The sequence below is a fragment of the Neodiprion pinetum genome, chromosome 6 (genome assembly GCF_021155775.2).
Source record: "Neodiprion pinetum isolate iyNeoPine1 chromosome 6, iyNeoPine1.2, whole genome shotgun sequence".
Taxonomy (NCBI): Eukaryota; Metazoa; Arthropoda; class Insecta; order Hymenoptera; family Diprionidae; genus Neodiprion; species Neodiprion pinetum.
This window is the reverse complement of record NC_060237.1, coordinates 12432714-12452798: the sequence shown is the minus strand read 5'-3', so window position 1 is coordinate 12452798 and position 20085 is coordinate 12432714. Positions and strand designations below refer to the sequence as shown.

Below are 20085 nucleotides of genomic sequence, written 5' to 3'. Positions count from 1 at the left end.
GATTTGTTCCAAATTTTCGAAAAATTGCTGAATGCCTTAACAATTTAACGAAGAAGGATACCCCTTTCATCTGTACGTCCGAACACCAATCTGCCTTTGAAACCTTACGCGATTGTTCATGCAAAGAACCAATTCTACAACACCCGGACTTCAACAAACCATTTGCGCTCACTACAGACGCGTCAAAATTCGCAATAGGTGCAGTTCTTAGTCAAGATAAAAACGGTGCCGACCTACCGGTAGCATACGCATCCCGAGCCCTCAAGCCCGCTGAATTAAACTACTCGGTACCTGATAAAGATTCTTCGCCGCCTACTGAAGTATGAATCACTTCCGCCCCTACATCTATGGTCAAAAGTTCACTTCAATAACAGACCACGAGCCACTCAAATGGGTACAAAGCGTTCAGAAGCCTAATTCCCGTTTATTACGATGGAGCTTAGAACTGGCAGACTACGACTTCGATACGAAATACAAGTCCGGAAAATCTAATACCAACGCTGATGCTCTGTCCAGGAACGCACCGCCCGACACCGCTCAAATTCTTTCTATAAATGCAAAACGCCCCCGTCCAACGACTGAAGCCTCTAGCGACAAACCAAAAAAACGCACTAAAAAGACTCATCTGTACCCCAGACGCCCTCGACAGACCACAGACGAGTCCACCAACCCAGCTCCGCTGAAACACCCTAAAATCTCACAACCCTGTGAGATGATATACTCCTCTGATTCCTCTGATTCCTCTGATCTCTCCGACGATGAGTTCAGCGATAAAGGAACTCCGTTGCTCAAACCCCCCCTCGTTACCCCGGCACCGATCCCAGTACATCGCCAACCTAAACGCCATCGCGAAACAAATTTTTCAACAAATCCTGGGCCTCATAAAAGACCATACCTGAGCTATTTTTCAGATTCTTCCCTTAGCCCGGATGACTTACAGACCCCAGAAACTGAATCAGGAACCGATGACTTTTGTCCAGCCACCGATTTACCGGGCCCTTCTTATAGCGATTTCCTCATAGAAAGCGAAATTTTTCCTCTCATGCGTAATAGACGTATCAAAGAAATAAAAGCTAACCTTCTACAGTAAAAGGACAACTTAGCTTATTGCATATCGGCTGACTGCCAAATGTCAAAAGGAATCGCTTCAGAACTGATAGAACGTAAATTCATAAACCGCGAACTACTTAGAGAATTCGACCCGACTGTGACTGACGTTATTTCTGTATTACATGGAAACCGGAATATCTATAACCTTGTTACAAAGCCCAAATGCAGTGACAAACCTGTGCCCCACGGTTTTTTTGACACCTTGGTTGACTTTAGGAAAACCTTGCAAGAAGATGGCGTAACATCCGTCTCGATACCATTGATAGGTTGCGGACTCGACAAATTAGAATGGAGCGCGGTACGCAGAATAATCCATTATGTTTTTAAAAATTCGAAAATAAGTATAACCGTTTGCCGCCTCGACCCTCCGCTTCCTGCCACTGCGCGCCACTATATTATAACCTCACCCATTTATACTAAGCCCCCTGACCCTGTTCCTTCCACATCTGGATTACCCCCCTGCCGCTATCTGCGAAAGAAATCGGAACGTCCTACTAAACCTGCAACACCTTGTCCGATATCATCTCCGCCCCCATCCACTGACGTCATTATGCCCCCCCCCCCCCCCCCCCTCCCCCTGTCGGGCCTCCGCGTCGCGCTAGGAGATACCCCCCGCTACTTCCATGCCGACGAACCCTTTCTTACACTCTTGTTCTCCCTGCCCCCCCCCCCCCCCCCTCACCTCTCCCTCCCACCTCTGATAACGACGACAGTTTCGACTTGCTCACAGACACCGAATACTGTACGTGCACTCAACAATTCAACTCCCATACGGAAATTACTGACCATAACCACGACAGTGCTCTCAACACTAACGATGATCAAATCAATTACCCTTACGGTTTCGCATATTTTATTGACAATTTGGACGACATACCAGTATCGGACAATGTTAAAGATACCAATGATGGACCTTTGATGCTCAAAACCAACTATGCGCACTTCGTATCGACAGACTGTGCTCGGATCAAGGGTATACCAGCCCAACTTGCCGGCGAGAATATCGTTGACCCAAAAATAGTAATGAGGCCTCGTCCGCGAAAATTTGATATCATTGAATCTAAGCACAATAGTCAACGTATTTTCACCCTAGTATTGAAAACAAAAGGCTTAGATGAAAGCAACCTATACGATAACTTCAAGCTATTGTCCAAACTGAAAACGGCTTTAGCCGATTCAAACCTCAAGTCTCTTGCCCTCCCGATAACCGATGACAGTTTAGACGCTCTCGATCCTCGCGTTATCCGAAAACTTCTATCCTATATTTTCGCAGACTTAGAATTTCAAATCATGCTTTGTCGAAACACGACTGTCATCCCAGACGAATGCTTACGAAAAGAAATAATCAGAGAATGCCACGAATCGTTGATCGGCGGTCATCGAGGTGTCACTAAAATATATAACCGCATTAGACAAAAGTATTTTTAGCCCCGTATGAAAGAACAAATCCAAGATTCCATAAGAACCTGCGAGACTTGCCAAAGAAAAAAATTGGTCAGAGTAAAAACCAAATTGCCAATGATGATAACGGACACGCCTGCCGATGCATTCGACAAAGTGGCATCAGATACTGTTGGACCTCCACCTCTTACTAAATCGAACAACAAATATCTCTTGACGATACAATGCAATTTGACAGAATTCCTGGACGCCATCCCTTTACCTGATGCCACCGCCAAAACTATAGGCGCGGCATTTGCAAAAGAATACATTTTACGTTACGGTACTCCTCGAGCAATACTTACAGACCAAGGACAGAATTTTATGAGCACAGTCATCAAGCAACTTTGTAAACTTTTGAAAATTAAGCAAATACGAACCACAGCTTACCGCCCACGGTCTAACGGAGCGCTAGAACGCAGTCACTTTGTTCTCACTGAGCACATCAAACACTACACGGATGCTGGTACAGACTGGGACGATTACATCTGCTATGCAATTTTTTGTTATAACACCGCGAAGCACGAAGGTACTAACTTCACCCCCCACCAACTAATTTTTGGCTCTCCAGCCAGACTATCAACAGATGCGAACCCTGCCAGCGCGTATACTCGTTTCTACGATTCCTTCCTTTTAGACTTAATCGCTAATCTATCCAGCATACGAAAACACGCCGCGTCCAACCTACAACAAGCAAAGCATCGTTCCAAGACGTATTACGACCGTAATGTCAACAGCCAAAATTTCGGAGCAGGTCAAAAGGTCTATTTACTAAATGAAACCCGATTCAAATTCGACGACCACTACAAAGGAGTGTATACGATTAAACGTATAATTGACAGTATTCACGCTGAAATTTGGATTACCCTCCGAAAAACTAAAATCGTCCATTTCAATAAACTGAAATTGGCACACTCAACCGACTAATTGTCCTGGACCGACGCTTGAACGAATACGAACTTGACCTGTCCAGCTTAGTAGACGCTATCCCCTTCGCCCAAAAAGGTATCGTCCTGCCTAAAATTCCATCACCAGAACAAATTATCTCCAGCCTTAAACATATCCCTCACCCGCGTCGTACAAAACCCGAAATTCCTACGCGCCATGCCATCCACCACCCGCACCTAGAAATAATACTATTTCCCGATGACCTGCCTCCTCGCTCTTCGTCGCTGCTCCGGACCCAATCGAAAATTGAAATGACGGAACTAGGCATACCTAAGCCGCGTAAATTGCTCCCCGAGCAAAGCCTTAACGATAGCTCCGAACCACTCGAAGTCTGGCGCTAAGCCCCCCGCTATTAGCAATCATATTCTTTTATTGCCTTATTCTGCCCGTAATAATCTGCAGCCATAATATAATCATCAGCACGTTTCATAAGTTTCGTTTATAGTATACACAATACCTATCATATATACAATATCTATCATATATACCACAACATTTATAAGATGTCATTTAGAAAATCTTGTTCAAATGTATAATAACCCACTTAAACGCGCACTCACATCTAGGCGCTATATTTTAAGACTTTTCTTTGTCATATTCTGTAAGTGAGTCACTACGTTTCATGGCATTCCGCTTCCTTCCGAACATCCTATTCCGTACCCTCACCGAATGTTCTTACCCAAGGGGGGGCGTGTTACGTCCTCCAGACTTCACATTCCTTTCCCACGCTCTTAGTTACCTTACGCTCTGTAGTCTACTCTTATCGTTCGCTAGTCAGCAGATTCTTCTGTAACTCGCGGCTAGCTTGCCTCCTACATCCCTCAAAGGCAGGCAGTTTCATCCCAGCGCTCAAGCAAGAAACCTATCCCTCCAAACCAAGACCATACCTTTTTCCCTTGACCTATCCCGTAGCATTGACCACTAATAAACAATCATATACTTTAAATCGTTTACGTTCCTGTGATACCGATCCCTCTTTATTCATTCCATTCATTTCATTCATTTATTTTATATATTTCGTTGATTTTATTCATTTCATTTATTTCATTTTCATTTTGTATTAATTAATTAATTGATTTATTTTCGTATTTGTGTGTGTGTGTGTGTTTGTGTGTGTGTGTGGACCGAGGGTCGCGGGGGTAGCTAGGGCGGCGCTGGGGGGAGGGGGGGGTTGTAGCGCCGCGGATACGGGCGGGGTTGGTTGGGAGGAGCTAGGGAGGAGCGCGCCATTGTATGATCCAGAACTCTCATATACATATACACTACTGGCAATATGGTGAATTATTTTGAACCTAGGATAGTTATTGAGTTACCATAAATTTTTCCAGATTTTCTGAAGTATTTGAAAGCACTTTCATAAGCATCGGACACGAGTAACCCGACGCTACCGTTCAAGGGTAGTCAAAATGACGTGACCCTCGAAGTGTTAAAAATTCTCGTCGGCAGTCAAACTCGACTCGATTGGAATTTCCGTTCATCTGGAGAATATTTAGTAAAATTTTTTTGAAGTTGCAGTCGTTTTTTGATTTTGTACGCGAGGAGATTATGATTTTTTTAAACTTAAAAAACTCCGTCCGCAGGCAAACTCGACTGAATCGGAGTTTCCATTCGTGTGGAGAATATTTTGGGAAATTTTCAACTTGCAAATCGCATGCGCCTGGAAGTTACAACCGATTTTAATTTTTCACGCGGATAGGAGATTGCGATTTTGTTTAAACTAAGGAAACCCCGTCCGCAGTCAAACTCGACTTGATTAAAGTTTTCGTTCGCCTGGCGAATATTTTGTAAAATTTTCATCTTTCAAGCAGCTTGCCGTCGTGAGTTTAATCGGATTAGATGAAAATAAGCGTTGAGCCTGATAGTACGATTATCTTATTTTCGTATTATATATAGGTTGGTGTGCTTTGAACTTCTGTGCTAGCATTTACTGCCTAACAGCCGCTACATTCGACCACTAGTTTCATCGATATGTAAATTATCAGTCCTGTAGTCTATCGATAATGCTCTCGTAAATTGGCTTTTGTAATTTATTGTAACTCATCTTTGTACATTATTAATTAATGTTCATCATTCTCATTAGTTCGAATCTACCGGGAAGTCTGTCTTAATGTTTTTTGTTATTTACTATTGTAATGATTTGAATACGTCCGCTAAATGGTTACAACGAGAGCAGTTGGAAGTTTATTTCATGTAATGGGACACGTTCATCACCAGTTTCAACTATCTTTATAAGAAGCGGGTCTCTGGGACAACGACTCTCTTGGACGAACAAGGTATTGAGATTTCAGTCTCGGTAATAGAAAATCAGATACCTAGGATCGACTGACGTGTTATAAAAACAAAGTTAACATCAAGATAGACACTAGAAACCCAAAAAGTAAAAACTTCAAAAATCATATCAAAATCAAAGAGAGACTATTTCAAAGAAAGAAACAGAAGAAATGAAGTGAAATCCAAGAGTCAAGTGCATCCATGAAAAGACAATAATTTACAATTTCAACAATATACAACCTTTTGAAAAATTGACACATGGAGTAAACGAATGATGGAACGAATGAACAAATGAATCTCAACGGGTGACTTCGGTGAAAAAAAAATCCTGTGTTCTTGCATCAATTTCCTTGAAATTTGGACCATTTATTGACAATCTTCAATTAGAATCTGATCCAAGATTCAGCTCAATAGGTAAAGTAATTTCAAAGTTATGCATTTTTTCGAAGAAGGAAGGTATCCCAGCCCAAACCCTCCGATTTGATTTCTTTTGTAATATGTTATAGTAGACTGAAAAATGAGCAATACTTTTTTTCATCGGCCATGAAACAGTTTAAGAAGGTGAAACCACCCTTCAAAATGAGGCATGTTGAAAGGCGATTTGGCAGTTTCACCAACAAGAACATAATATTTTTTAACCAATCAAATTGGAAAAGTTTTCTCATGAAGCGAAATGGAAAATGTATTTTTCTAAAAAAAAAAAAAAAATTGATGGGCCGAGCCAGCCCTAAATATAATCACATTTATGCAGAAACGGTCTAGCCGGATGAGAGTGGTGAATCTGCCTCCACCGAATTTTGTGGCACCGATTTTTTCCCAAGTTCCTCACCTAAAAAAAAATGTTGTGCCAAATTACAGCTTTCTACATCGATTCCGAGGGGTTTTTCTGACAATAAATGGTGTTTTTCCGATTTTTGCAGTTGATAAATACTAAGAGGCGACCGAAAAATTTGAAAAAATTCTGAAAAATCGGAAAAATGTTAAAATTTATAGAAAAAAATATTTGTAACCTTTTTTATGCTGAAGCATATTATTAATCAATTGAAATGAAGTTTGTCCGTTTTTTTACAATAACATGGATGAAAGAATCAGCATAGCTGTTGGTAAGTTGCACAGCTCGAGTGGCGCCGCTAGTGTGAATGTATTGAACGGCATTGAACCTTAAAATTGATCTAGATACTTCGGACACTAGACCCATTTTCCTACTCATTTCTTTAGTTCTCCATCGTGACAGAGTGAATCATTTGCCTCATCCTAGACAATTAAATTGACACACGTCGTAATCAAATGTGTGGTGCACGCACGACATACGCATCGACATTTCGGGATACAGCGCGCAACTAAGTGCACGAAACTTCTGTTCCCAAAACAGCGAAAACAAGGCGCGCGAACCTTCTCGACGTAACGGGTAAGCGCGAGACGCGGGGGACTTGTGTTACGCTGTGTTGTGCATCCCTCACCACTCAGCAAAACGCCGCATAAGTAGTATGGCTATAAGAGCTCCACTTACAGATTCCTGTTACCGACACTTACCGACATTCTCCCCAGACTCAAAACCTTTTCCGCGATGACGTCACAGTCTGCTGTACCGACTTGAGGTCAAAACCGTGCAACCTTACCGACAGTTGTATCGGTCGATGGTAAGATTCGCACTGCTTTACCAATAATTCTTATCGGTCGAAAGTCAAAATCGTGCTGTCTTACCGACAATCTTACCGACCGAAGGTCAAAATCTTTATGTAGTGCTCGTCTGCCAACGGTAGAGGGTGCAGCGGGGGCGAAAACTTTTTTACCGTCCCGCATTCTTTTCCCACGATAGGACTGCTGATGCGTCACATTAACCACTCCAAATTCCTTTCCCACGGTAGGACTGCTGATGTGTAACATCAACCACTCAACATTCTTTTCCCATGTTATCGACCATGTGACATTCCAAAATTAATAGTTCCGAGGATTATTTTTTATCCACTCGGATATTGCTGATGTGTAACATCAACCACCTCACATTCTTTTCCCACGTTATCAACCACGCGACATTCAAAAATTAATGGTTCTGAGAATTGTTTTTCACTTCCTCGAATGTCGATTTGATATCAACCACATGACATTTTTTTGGCCTGTAACTGTAATGTAAACTCTACAATGAAGTTTGGACGGGTTCAGTCAAGACCAGAGTGCTAGGTCGACCGATAGCTGCGGTAGTACACATTCAGAGCCAAGGATCTGCGGTGTTGGGTGACTATCACTCTAGGAATGCAAAACATAACTCGGTTTGAGTACAGCTCGGTCAATGATCGAGAGCAAGGTTGAATCTTACATAAGCTTTGCATTGAAAGAAATTCTCTCTTAAGAGCTAAGGTGAAGGTAAAGGTATGAAACTATTTCGCGAATATTCTTGAAAAAACAGTTTTATTGAGTACAATTTTTAGGGTATAGTTGACAATTACTTCACAACGATAATATAATAATTCTATTCGACAGTATCATAACCAGGATGATATATTCGCCAGAAATGCGGGACCGTTCTTGTAGACGCTTCTGCGCAGTAACACAAATTGTACACCCTCGCCATCCGAACAGTATTGTTACAAAGGGTGAAATCACCCGTTTTGTCCCCTTTTAAATGATCTGGTAGTCATCATAGATAAAAGACGTTTATAAACCTCTTATGTCTTTGAAAAGAATAAGGTTGCTGCGTCAACCGACATTATTGTAAAAACAGTCAGTCTCTAGACTTTAAAAAGAGAGCTTTTGTCCAAATACATCTATTTTCTTTCTAAATATTCCTTGTCCGTGAGACTTCTTTGGCTCGGCGTTCGCTTAAATCGCACAGAGAACTCTTTGATTCTCTTAGACCTTTCTTAATTTCCCCCGTTGTTACATTGGTGTCAGAAGCGGGATCTCTTCTGTGCCATTTGAGTGGATTTTGAGTGAAAAGAAGTATACAAAAAAAAAATGCAAAAATCTCCTCTGACGAGAGAATCACGCGCGGAGCGACGAGCTGCCGGACGCGTTTCGTCGTGCCAGCGCTCTCCTGAATCAGCGTTTCCTCCCGTTTCTCGTCGTTCGGAAGCTGAGGTTCAGCCCCAGCCCCAACTAGCTCTCTTGGCAGAGCTCATCCAGGGAAACCAAGATTTGCTGATGCGTCAGATTCAGCAGCAAGAACAACATCAACAACAGCAACAACAACATCAACAACAGCAACAACAACATCAACAACTGCTACAACAGCAGCAACAAGAACAGCAGAATCTTCTGCACGAACTCCTCTCGCAACAGCGTCAACAACAAAATCGTGTCCCAGGCGTTGATCGGGATCCTGCAAGGTGTGCAGAAGCTTCAGGAGCGGCCGCAGGAATTCCCGATACGCCCAGTTCCATCCCCAGGTAGAAGGACTTCTCTTCCTTCAGTCCCGGTTCCGGCAAGGAGGACCTCTATTCATTCAATTCCGGATCAATCAAGGTCTGACGCTATTTATGGGGAAGGCGAGATTCCCCCTGTTGCTAAAAATTTTCCACCTGTTCATGTCTCGCGACAAGCTCAGGTTAGCTCTTTTCCGCGATGCCACGATGTTCCGTCAGGTGATATTTCGGAAGTAGTTGAGCCTCCTGTCACGTCGTCTCATCCTAGCGTAGATATTCAGTCAGAGTTCCTGGCCTTTTTAAAATCACGCGGAACTGTCAATGTTCTCCCTCATCAAACTCAGAGCTCGTTCGGACTCAATCAGGTTTCTGTACCTCCCGCGAGTATTGTAGAGTTGCCCTCGAAACAATCGAATTTGAAGCCCGGTTCGTATGACGGTTCGTCTGCTTGGAGTCTATACGAACGTCAGTTTAACATGATTAGTAAGGTTAATGGTTGGAATCCGTCCCAGAAAGCAGTTAATTTGACAGCGTCTTTGTATGGTCCGGCTTTGGTAGTTCTTGGATCGCTTTCAGATTCGGATTCTGAAAATTTTGACAGCATTTGTGCGGCTCTTAAACTCCGGTTTGGCGAAGAACATCTTTCCAAACTTTATTTCACTCAGTTTGAAAATAGACGTCAAGGGCCCAAGGAAGATTTAGCCTCTCTCGGAAATGACATCGAACGTCTCGCTCGACATTCTCTTACTGATTGTGCAGAAAAAGCTAGAGATCAGATAGCTCGGGCGAAATTCATTAATGCGATTCGGAATCCGGAGCTTCGGTATCATCTGAGGCTTGCAGCTCCAACTTCTCTACATGAAGCTATTATTGAGGGCTTAGAATTAGAAGCCATAAACGAGGCGGATTTAGGTTCGCGTCAACTTCATCGTTTGAGCCAAGCTGAACCTTCAGAAAATTCTTCGTCCCGTCCTCCAGTCAATCAGCCTAGCTCAGATTCTCTTCCAGGAAGGAAAAATAGTGGTTTCTCTCGTTACAATAGATCAAACTCCAATCGGCCTGTCTCAGAGTGCCAGTTTTGCGGCGTAAGAGGACATATCGCGAAGAATTGTTTTAAACTCGACCGTCAGTTGAAGACTGCGGAAGATTCGTGGCGCAAAAATGTCTCCAAGAGGGCTCCCTCTAATCCAGTTTGGGCAGCGCGACCTTCTGTTCCTCAGAATTCGGGAAACTAGCTACCGATGTTTCGAAAGGGCGAATATCATCGGTTTCTTCCAAGTTCCTTAGCCCTATTGCTTCACAGTTCGTGGTTAGAGGCCTGCGTCGTACCGGCCTATATGCTAAAGGTTCCGTTAACGGACTAAGTTGTTTGTGGGTGATAGATACTGGAGCCGAAATTTCCGTTGTTCGTCCTGATATGATTTCGTCTCTAGCTTCAATTATTCCTTCTGTGTCTTTTCGCACTGCTACCAGAGCAACTACCCCTGTAGTAGGTAAGATGGTCGTGCAGGTAACAGTAGCAGATTGTGTTTAATCCCCACATGAAGTTCTAGTAGCTGATATAGAAGATGAAGGCATTTTAGGCGTAGATTTTCTTTCCGCTCACAACTGCGTCATTTCTACCGGGGATTCGACTCTCTGTTCTGGTTACCGTAAAATCAACCTTGAAACGTCTAGGTTTATTAACTCTTCTGAACAGAAAGAAACCCTCTCGTCTTTGCGCGTTTTAGAACATGTGTCGGACTCTTTAGTCGTTCCTTCTTATTTCACGGAACTCTTTACTAGGTCTTCTAAAGATTTAGATGTCGCTCAGACTAACAGTCTTGTTTGCCTTTTTAACGATTTTAAAGAGACTTTTGCTAAAGACTCTGCCGACATCGGGAGATGTACCATAGCTAAGCATTTGATAGATGTAGGGAATAACGCTCCGATTAAACAGGCAGCTAGACGGCTTCCTTTAAACGGTCGCAGGGAAGTTGAAAAATTAGTAGAGGATATGAGAACAGCAGATGTTATTGAACCGTCTTCTAGTCCGTGGGCTTCTCCCATTGTCTTAGTCAATAAAAAAGATGGTTCCAAGAGGTTTTGTATAGATTATAGGAAGTTGAACGAGATCACCAAGAAAGATGCATATCCGCTTCCTCAGATAGGAGATACCCTTGATTTAATTTCTGGTGCCCGTTGGTTCTCTACGATTGATTTACAGAGTGGTTATTGGCAAGTCGAAATGAATCCGTTAGACAAAGCGAAAACAGCTTTTGTCACAGGGTTAGGTGGACTTTGGCAATTTAAAGTTATGCCTTTTGGCCTTTGTAATGCACCAGCTACCTTCGAAAGAGCGATGGAATTCGCCCTTCAAGGTCTGACTGGCAAGATTTGTTTAGTTTATCTCGATGACATCATTGTGTTTGGTAAGACTTTTGATGAGGAATTGGAAAATCTTAAGCAGGTTTTTAGTCGTTTATTCCAAGCTGGTCTAAAAATGAGTCCCAAAAAATGTCATTTTTTCAAAAAGGAAGTATCTTTTCTCGGACACGTCGTTTCAGCGGAAGGTGTTAAGACAGATCCTTCTAAAATAGAAAAGGTTTTGAATTGACCTCGTCCCGATTCAAAAGCAAAGGTTCAAAGTTTCTTAGGACTTTGTACTTATTACAGACGTTTCGTTAAGAGCTTTGCTTCTATAGCGAGACCTCTCCATGCTCTTACAGGAATTGAAGTTGTTTTTGATTGGACTCCTGAATGCGAAGGAGCCTTTGTTTTCCTTAAAAAATTATTAACTTCGTCACCGATATTAGCTTATCCCATCACCGATTCTCAATTCATCGTAGATTCTGACGCTTCTCTCTGTGGTATAGGTGGGGTTTTGTCTCAAATTCAGGATAACCAAGAGCGCGTTATTAGTTATTTCAGTCGGGTCTTGTCTAAACCAGAACGCAATTATTGTGTTACCCGTAGGGAATTATTAGCGATGGTAAAATTTATTTGCCATTTCCATCATCATCTTTATGGAAGGAAATTTTTGTTTCGGACAAACAATGCTTCCTTAACTTGGCTTCTTTCGTTCAAATCACCTGAAGGCCAAGTAGCTCGATGGTTGGAGAGGTTAGGTCAATATGACTTCGAAATTAAACACCGTCCCGGAGTTCTGCATGGTAATGCTGATGCACTTTCCCGTCGTCCGCGCGGGGACGATTGCAAACAGTGCTCTCGTTTAAATAAACAGCTAGATCCCTCGCTTAACGTTCGTCAAATTTCTCTCGTTGAAAATAAAGAAGACTGGATCATCGCCCAGGGGAAAGATTCAGATCTCCTTCTGGTTCGGAATTGGAAATCCACAGGAGTTAGGCCTCAGTGGGAAGAAATATCTTCTATGAGTCAGTCTTTGAAAATTTACTGGGCGCAGTGGGACTCCTTGTTTCTCCTCGATCAGTTGCTTTATAGGAAATGGGAATCACCTGACTCCAGGTCGGTACATTGGCAGCTTCTGGTTCCTAGAGAAAAGATAACTGAGATTTTGTCAAGCTTTCATGATTCACCTGTTGGTGGCCATTTCGCTTCTGATAAGACTTTAGGTAGGATCAGAGAAAGGTATTTTTGGGCTCACTGCCGAGCTGACGTTGAAAATTGGTGCAGAACTTGCACGGTTTGTTTAGCCAAGAAGGGACCTCGTGAAAAAGGGAAGAGCTCTCTTCAAATATATAACGTAGGAGCTCCATTTGAAAGAGTCGCAATGGATATCCTAGGCCCTCTTCCTCTTTCTAGGTCAGGAAATCGGTATGCCCTGGTGATAGCAGATTATTTTACAAAGTGGTTAGAAGTAGTCCCAATTCCGAATCAAGAAGCTAGCACCGTTGCTCGAGCTTTCATTCGAGAATTTGTCTGTCGTTACGGAGCTCCTCTTGAATTACACACAGATCAGGGTCGAAATTTTGAGTCGAATTTGATGAAGGAGTTCCTTCAAATTTTAGGGATTAGAAAAACTCGTACTACCGCTTTGCATCCGCAGTCTAATGGAATGGTAGAAAGATTGAATAGGACGCTTCTTCGTTATCTTTCTTCTTTCGTTGATCAGGATCAGAAAGATTGGGATGAGTGGATTCCCTTATTTCTTTTATCGTATCGCTCTGCAATTCACGATACTACCGGTTTTTCTCCAGCTATGATGTTGACGGGTCGGGATCTTCGACTTCCGTCAGATTTAGAAAAGGGCGTCAATCCTTTCGTGACTTCGTCCCAGATGTATTTTAATTCCGTTTTCCGTCAAAAATTGGACGAGGTTCATGAATTCGCTAGGGAAAGAATTCGTATGGTCTCCGATAAGACTAAGGATCGTTATGATATTAGAGCTAGAAATTTAAAATTTGAGAAGGGAGATTCCGTTTGGTTATTTCAACCTCGTCGGCAACAAGGGCGTTGTCCCAAACTCCAAAGTAATTGGGAAGGTCCTCATTTTATTGTTGACCGGATTAACGACGTTGTTTTTAGAATTAGACGTTCCCCTCGTTCGAAATCTAAAGTCGTTCATCTGGATCGCTTAGCTCCTTATCAGTCAAGAGCATCGTTTCAGTAGCTCTCTGAAGGTTAGAAAGTTCGTTGACAGGTTAAGGTTAGTTCGATGTTGTTCGATTCGGGAAATTTTGATACATGGATTTCTTTGGCTTGAAGAGTGTTTCGGTTCTGCGCTTGATTGAAGTAGTGAGCGTTTGGTCGATCCTCTCTTATTTTTCTAATCCATATGTCAGTTCTTGTGAGTACTTTTCAGGTTACTTGACACAGCCTTTTCCCATCCAATCATTCCCCGATTCCTGAAGATGACTGATGGAATTATTTTGAAGAAGGACACAGAATGATTCAGATAAGATCGTTTCTTTTCTTTTGAATACATATTTAATTTATTTTATTAAGTATTCTCCCAAATTCACTTAGTGAATTTGAATTGTTATACCACCTCTCACATTTGTCCTCCAAACTCTAGGGTGTGCTGTCTCTGAAGAAGCCTTGGATTCAGTCACCCATACCTTTTCCCTGTTTCCTGTGCCGGTTCTCAGAGAGAATCAGCTTTTATGTAGCCTGGGACCCAGAGTTCTTCCATGTATCGTTTCCCGCCTCGTCGTACATCTGTGTTTGTTTCACCGCACTATTTTCCCTGAAGAGGAATGGATCTTCTTTTTGACGGCGATCCGAAAGATTTTGTTGTCTTCAAATTCATGAAGCCACATGACACTAGATAACACTCACCTTTGTAAAAACAAGGCACACAAATTTTGAAATTTAATTGAACGCTCAACTATTTGCTCAAGGTTTTCTGTGGTTTACCTTGAGACTGTGGGCAAATGCCAGATAGTAAAAAGGGAGTCTTTCAATTTTTAGAGCCACAGCTCCAACTCACCTTCGAGCACTGACTGATAGATCACATTTTTTTTGTAATTGTTTACCTTTTCCGAGTCGGGTCGACTCTTTTCCTCGAGGGGGAGTAATGTTACAAAGGGTGAAATCACCCGTTTTGTCCCCTTTTAAATGATATAGTAGTCATTATAGATAAAAGACGTTTATAAACCTCTTATGTTTTTAAAAAGAATAAGGTTGCTGCGTCAACCGACATTATTGTAAAAACAGTCAGTCTCTAGACTTTAAAAAGAGAGCTTGTATCCAAATACATCTATTTTCTTTCTAAATATTCCTTGTCCGTGAGACTTCTTTGGCTCGGCGTTCGCTTAAATCTCACAGAGAACTCTTTGATTCTCTTAGACCTTTCTTAATTTCCCCCGTTGTTACAGTATGATGATTTTGTAACCAATTTTGAAGTATCAAAACGTTTTGTGCTGCACAGATTGCGTCGGGTATTGTACGAATGTCGCATCTTAGAGACACAGCTGAAGTTTTTTGCAAGGTTTGAAGCGACGGACAGCCGAAGTCCAGCATATCGATGATTTGAACTTTCGGGATAATTTTAAGCAACCAATCTCGATTTTCTTCTCCTTTTACGTACACGGTTTCAGCTTTGCACAGCCTGTCTGCAATGGTCCACTCAAGTTCCTCAAAGAGTATGGTTCCACAGCTCTTAGGTAAACCGTGAAAATCGCGTTCTAACCAAGAATTTTGGCTTTTGTATTTGACGTCCAGACAATCCTATTCGTAAGGTGGCTTGAAGAAAAACATTGATGGAAATGCTTCCGAGTAGATTGAAATATAGCCAATTCTTTCAATCTGAAGGTATTGTTGGAAGGTCTACGAAAGCCTTGTATGTCAACGATAAGCTCCATCTTTGAACTGTGTGAGATGGTGGGAACAGGTCAGCTTTTATACCAACTTTTTGACCCCACCACTGAGCGGGTTGTATTCAACAATACGATCGTAAACAATCAAGCAGTACGCCAATGTTTCAGCGGGAAAGTTGGCTTTAGCTTCAAATTCAAGACGGATGTCGACAGGTTCGTACTTCAAAGATTCGTTTTGTTTTGAACAGTCGACAACGAATAAGGGGACGTCTCGAAAGAATTCACTCTTTGTCAGCGACGGCTCGGGGTTCTTGTCGTAGTAGGTAGCTTGGAAGTTTGCGTACATCTCGTACAGAAGCGCGTACAGATTACGACTCATGTTGAGGTTCAGGTTACCTTACGGATAAGATTGAGAGTTTAGAAATAGCTTGACGTCCGTGATATTGCAATGATCAAAATGACTTGCGTTCTTGCCGGTCTTGTTCTTTCTACTTGTTTGGAAACCCAAAATGACGTAACGAGGTTTTTCAAGCTGGGTGGAAGTTTTGACAGTCCAAACGTGTTTCGATGTTGTGAAAAGTAAGGGATATTCGTACAATTCCCAACTGCGGAAGCTCATCGAAATAGACTGATCTCTCTGAATTAAATTTAGTAGGTCAACTTTTTTCTGATATGCGAGTTTCAAATACGGTATTAGCCATTCCACCGCATTGATCGTGATTTTGAATTGCTCCTCTTGGGCCTGCATGTAGCGTTGACGTCAGTTTTTGATCTCGTCAAAATTAACTCATGTTTAGCGTTGACAACGATCTTGCGGTAGTCTACTTTGGCATCGTTGCTTGGAACTATAGAAAGTTTTGCAGCATTTATAATTTTTCTGAAGGTCTCATTTTTTGACTTTTTAATTCTCATTCCGAGTTTTGATTTCACTTTCATTGTATTGGTTATTGCCCAAGCGGCTGCCTTCTCACCCAAATTTGCGTCCTTTGCGAGAACCCGTTTCCAAGCTTTCTCAGCCAATACCTTATCAGCCTCGTTTCTAACTTCAAGATTTCCACAATTCTGCGAGTAAGCAATGTCGTGGTCCTTGCAAGCTGCGTCGAGAAGATTGATTCCCGGATCACCCCGCGCGAGTCTCTTTGTTAATTTTGTACCAGGCCCACAGTACTGATAACCTGTTACATACAATTCCACTGGAAGGCTGTAAATGATTTTATTGACCAGACCCTTGCCAGGATGTTGCCGCCTGCTGCTTCATTTACCTCTGTACGCGATCATATTCGAGCGTTGACTGAGAAAAAGTGTTTTGAAACGGTGTATTTATAGCAAACCCGATCAGTCATGTCCGAGATGCGGTTTGAGAAACAACCTACTAAGCTTCCCGTGATGAATTTTGACAAACTTTCGGAGCAAAATGTCAAAAGGCACAAACGGCACGGTGAATTACTCCCGAATAGTGTACGTGCAATATTCTGTGGACGGTGAAATTGTGGTCAAATTAATGCGTTGCTCACACTTATAACCAATTTCAACGGACTCAGATTTGAAAATATCTACATCTACTCGAAATCTCTCAACCAACCTAAATACCAATTGTTGAAGCCATTATTGATCCATGTTGAGAATACGGAGTATTTTGCGTTGACCGAGCGTGAGCAAGTGATTACAACGGACGAAGCACGGCCCAACTCAATAATCATATTTGACGATGTAGCGTGCGAGAAGCAGGACAATATTAGACATCACGACGTTGACTGTTTCTATCTCTGTCAGACTTACGCGCGTATTCCCAAACACATCGTGCGCGACAACGTAAACTTACTCGTGTTATTCCAACAAGACGATATGAACCTGAGTCACGTATACAACGACCATGTAAACACCGATATGTCTCACACAGAGTTCAACAGTGTGTGCTCTGCATGCTGGAACGGTGAGAAGTACGGGTTTCTGGTGATCGACAAAGACAGTGAGCTCAACGAAGAACGATACTGAAGAGTATTCGATTCTTTTGTCAGCCTGGAAAAGAAATGAAATCTAACGTTTTCGAGCGAGAGACGCAGTAGCGTTGCAGACTCAGTTGCGTCAACATGCAGAGCTCTGAAATTTCCAAGCAAAAAGATGTCCTACATCCGATCGCTCAAACAAGTGCTGCGATCCGTCGAAAACACACATTGCTCAAGTCGGGCAAGGAATCTGCGACTCAGAAATAAAGTGACGTTTTCAAACCAGTAGTGACTCCGTTGCAAGAACTGGTGAATGTTACAAAAGATACTAAACCTGTAAAACAAGAGGTGGCAGAAATTGAAGAAGAAATGAAGCAGATGAAAAATGAAACGAAAAATGAAACTGTCTCGGAAATGGACGATTCCTTTGCTTTGGCAGGAGATGAAACAATCGTAGAAACACCGGTCGAGAAAATCAAGGATGAGTATTTTGCACTGATGAGATATGCGAAGAAAAAAGGTGAATTGGACAACGTGTACGGTGTACGCAACCTCTCAAACGAACTGATGATTGGTGATTCGTTGATATCTTTTGATAGTGACTACATCCGTATTGGCGATAAGCTCTACTCAAAAACGGAGGGTTTGCTGAAACTTTCGTTCAAAAAGAAGCCTGTCGGTTCTTCTGTGAGCGCCGGAGATCGGGAAAATTTTATAAACATAATCCTCGCAAAGAACGCGCATAAAAAGTATAAGTCATCCGATAGAGCTGTTCGAAACGATAACAGTTACAAATCCAAAAATGTCATTGCCGAATTGATGGATTATTCCCCATCATCTCGCCGAAAGGGTGAAGGTCTACTTCCGCAAGCTATGATCACTCGACAAGGCGTAGAAACAGAATACGTTTTCTGGGATGATCCAAACGAGTTAGTGGAGCGTTTTCGTTTACTCCTGGCATCTCAGGCAGCGGGAAATCCGAGTCACAATAACGAAGTAATCTTCATTATCGAAGAGCTTCGCGAAGCAGGAATCATTCGTTAAGCAGCTCCCATCGTTTTTGCATTCATTACCGAGATAAGTGTCGACGTGTTTGGACGGCATTTGAATACAAACACGGCCGCGAGCACTCGCGGTCCTCCGGGTATCGGATTTCAAATAACAGCGGACAGGCATTACGATATACGGAACAAAAGACTGTGCAATGTCGCAGATACGGCAGAGCCGAACAATGCTGCAACTTTGAAAATCTTGAGACGAATATTCAAAGTGCTGAAAAAACAAATCGACAACCTCGATCAAATGATCAAAGCTTTAGAGCTCATCACGGAGGAAGCCTTGGATACCTTTTAGACAGACTTTGAAACAGGCAGAGACCTGTCGATTCAAAACGCTGATAACATTTCTCATTTGGACACCCGACTAAAAGCGTTGGAATATGAACGAGGAAAAGCAAGCACTGGTGACGGAACTGCATTAGCCTGCACGCCGGAATTACCCACGTCGACGTGTAGACGTGCGCGGCATCGACGAGACCTGGTAGGCGGATCTTGTTGATATGATGTCATACGCTGGACAAAACTAAGGGTACAAATACATGCTCATAGTCATTTATATTTTTTCAAAGTATGCGTGGGCTGTACCGATAAAGAGCAAGTCTGGAGATGATGTTACGAAGGCAATGGAATCTGTGCTTGTTCAAGGACGGGTGCCGAAAAATTAACACGTCGACAGAGAAACGGAATTTTACAACTCGAAATTTAAATCGCTTATGACACGTTACGGAATTAAACTTCACTCCACGTACAGTAATTTGAAAACTTCGATCTGTGAACGTTTTAATCGAACGCTGAAAGGTAAAATGTGGAAACGGTTCAGCATGCAAAAAAGCAAGAAGTGGCTCGATATCTTATCTGATTTGATTTCGGCTTACAACAACGTCAAACACCGAACCATAAGAATGAAACCGTCAGATGTCACCGTTGCAAACGAGAGGCTATTATTACGTCAGGCGTACGGAGGGCTTTGAGCGATACCTACGATATCGGCAAAATTCAAATCCGGCGACAAAGTTCGGATCAGCAAATTCAAAAATGTCTTCGAGAAAGGTTACACTCCCAATCGGACGACTTAAATATTCAAGATAAGTCGAGTAGAAAATACTCATCCTGTGACGTACAAGCTCAAAGACTACCGGGATCAACCCATCGCTGGTGGTTTCTACGAACAAGAGCTCCTCAAGGTCGAACATCCGGATATCTATCCGGTGGAGAAGGTGCTCAAGAAGCGTGAAAGGAAAATATACGTTCAATGGTTAGGTTTTGACAACACACACAACAGTCGGATAAACGAATCCTATATGTAACATTTGAATAAATGAATTTTTTGTAAAAACGTATGTGCCTCTTTATTCTATACCCGACACATAACAAGTATGCATCTACATTTTTCAGACAATCGACAGACATATGCATCGTTGTACAATTTTTTATATTGCGTAGCGTTTTTATTCACTATCCTACATAATAATATTTTATTCATCATGGTACAGTTATAAATCACAAGGCTAAGGTGTAGGCTTGTCGCCCCACGGAAGCGTGTCGGTTGTGTTTTGAAACACGATTCGCTTGTAGTCATTCCAGCTTAGTGCCACTTTCTGCTGTTCTACGGTGTATACCTCGTGCTTTTGACCTAATATCAAATGCTGATTCGTAGACAAATTTTCACGGTGCAGAACACATTCCAAATAATCGTTGAAAGTTATTTTTCTCAACGCTGATCCTTTGACAC

General features: G+C 42.3%; 1 protein-coding gene across 4 annotated transcripts in view; it reads right to left on the bottom strand.

The window, feature by feature from the left end:
• Positions 1–20085, bottom strand: part of LOC124221964 (dipeptidase 1) — a 1639756-nt gene that overhangs the window by 1120416 nt on the left and 499255 nt on the right. The window lies entirely within an intron of this gene.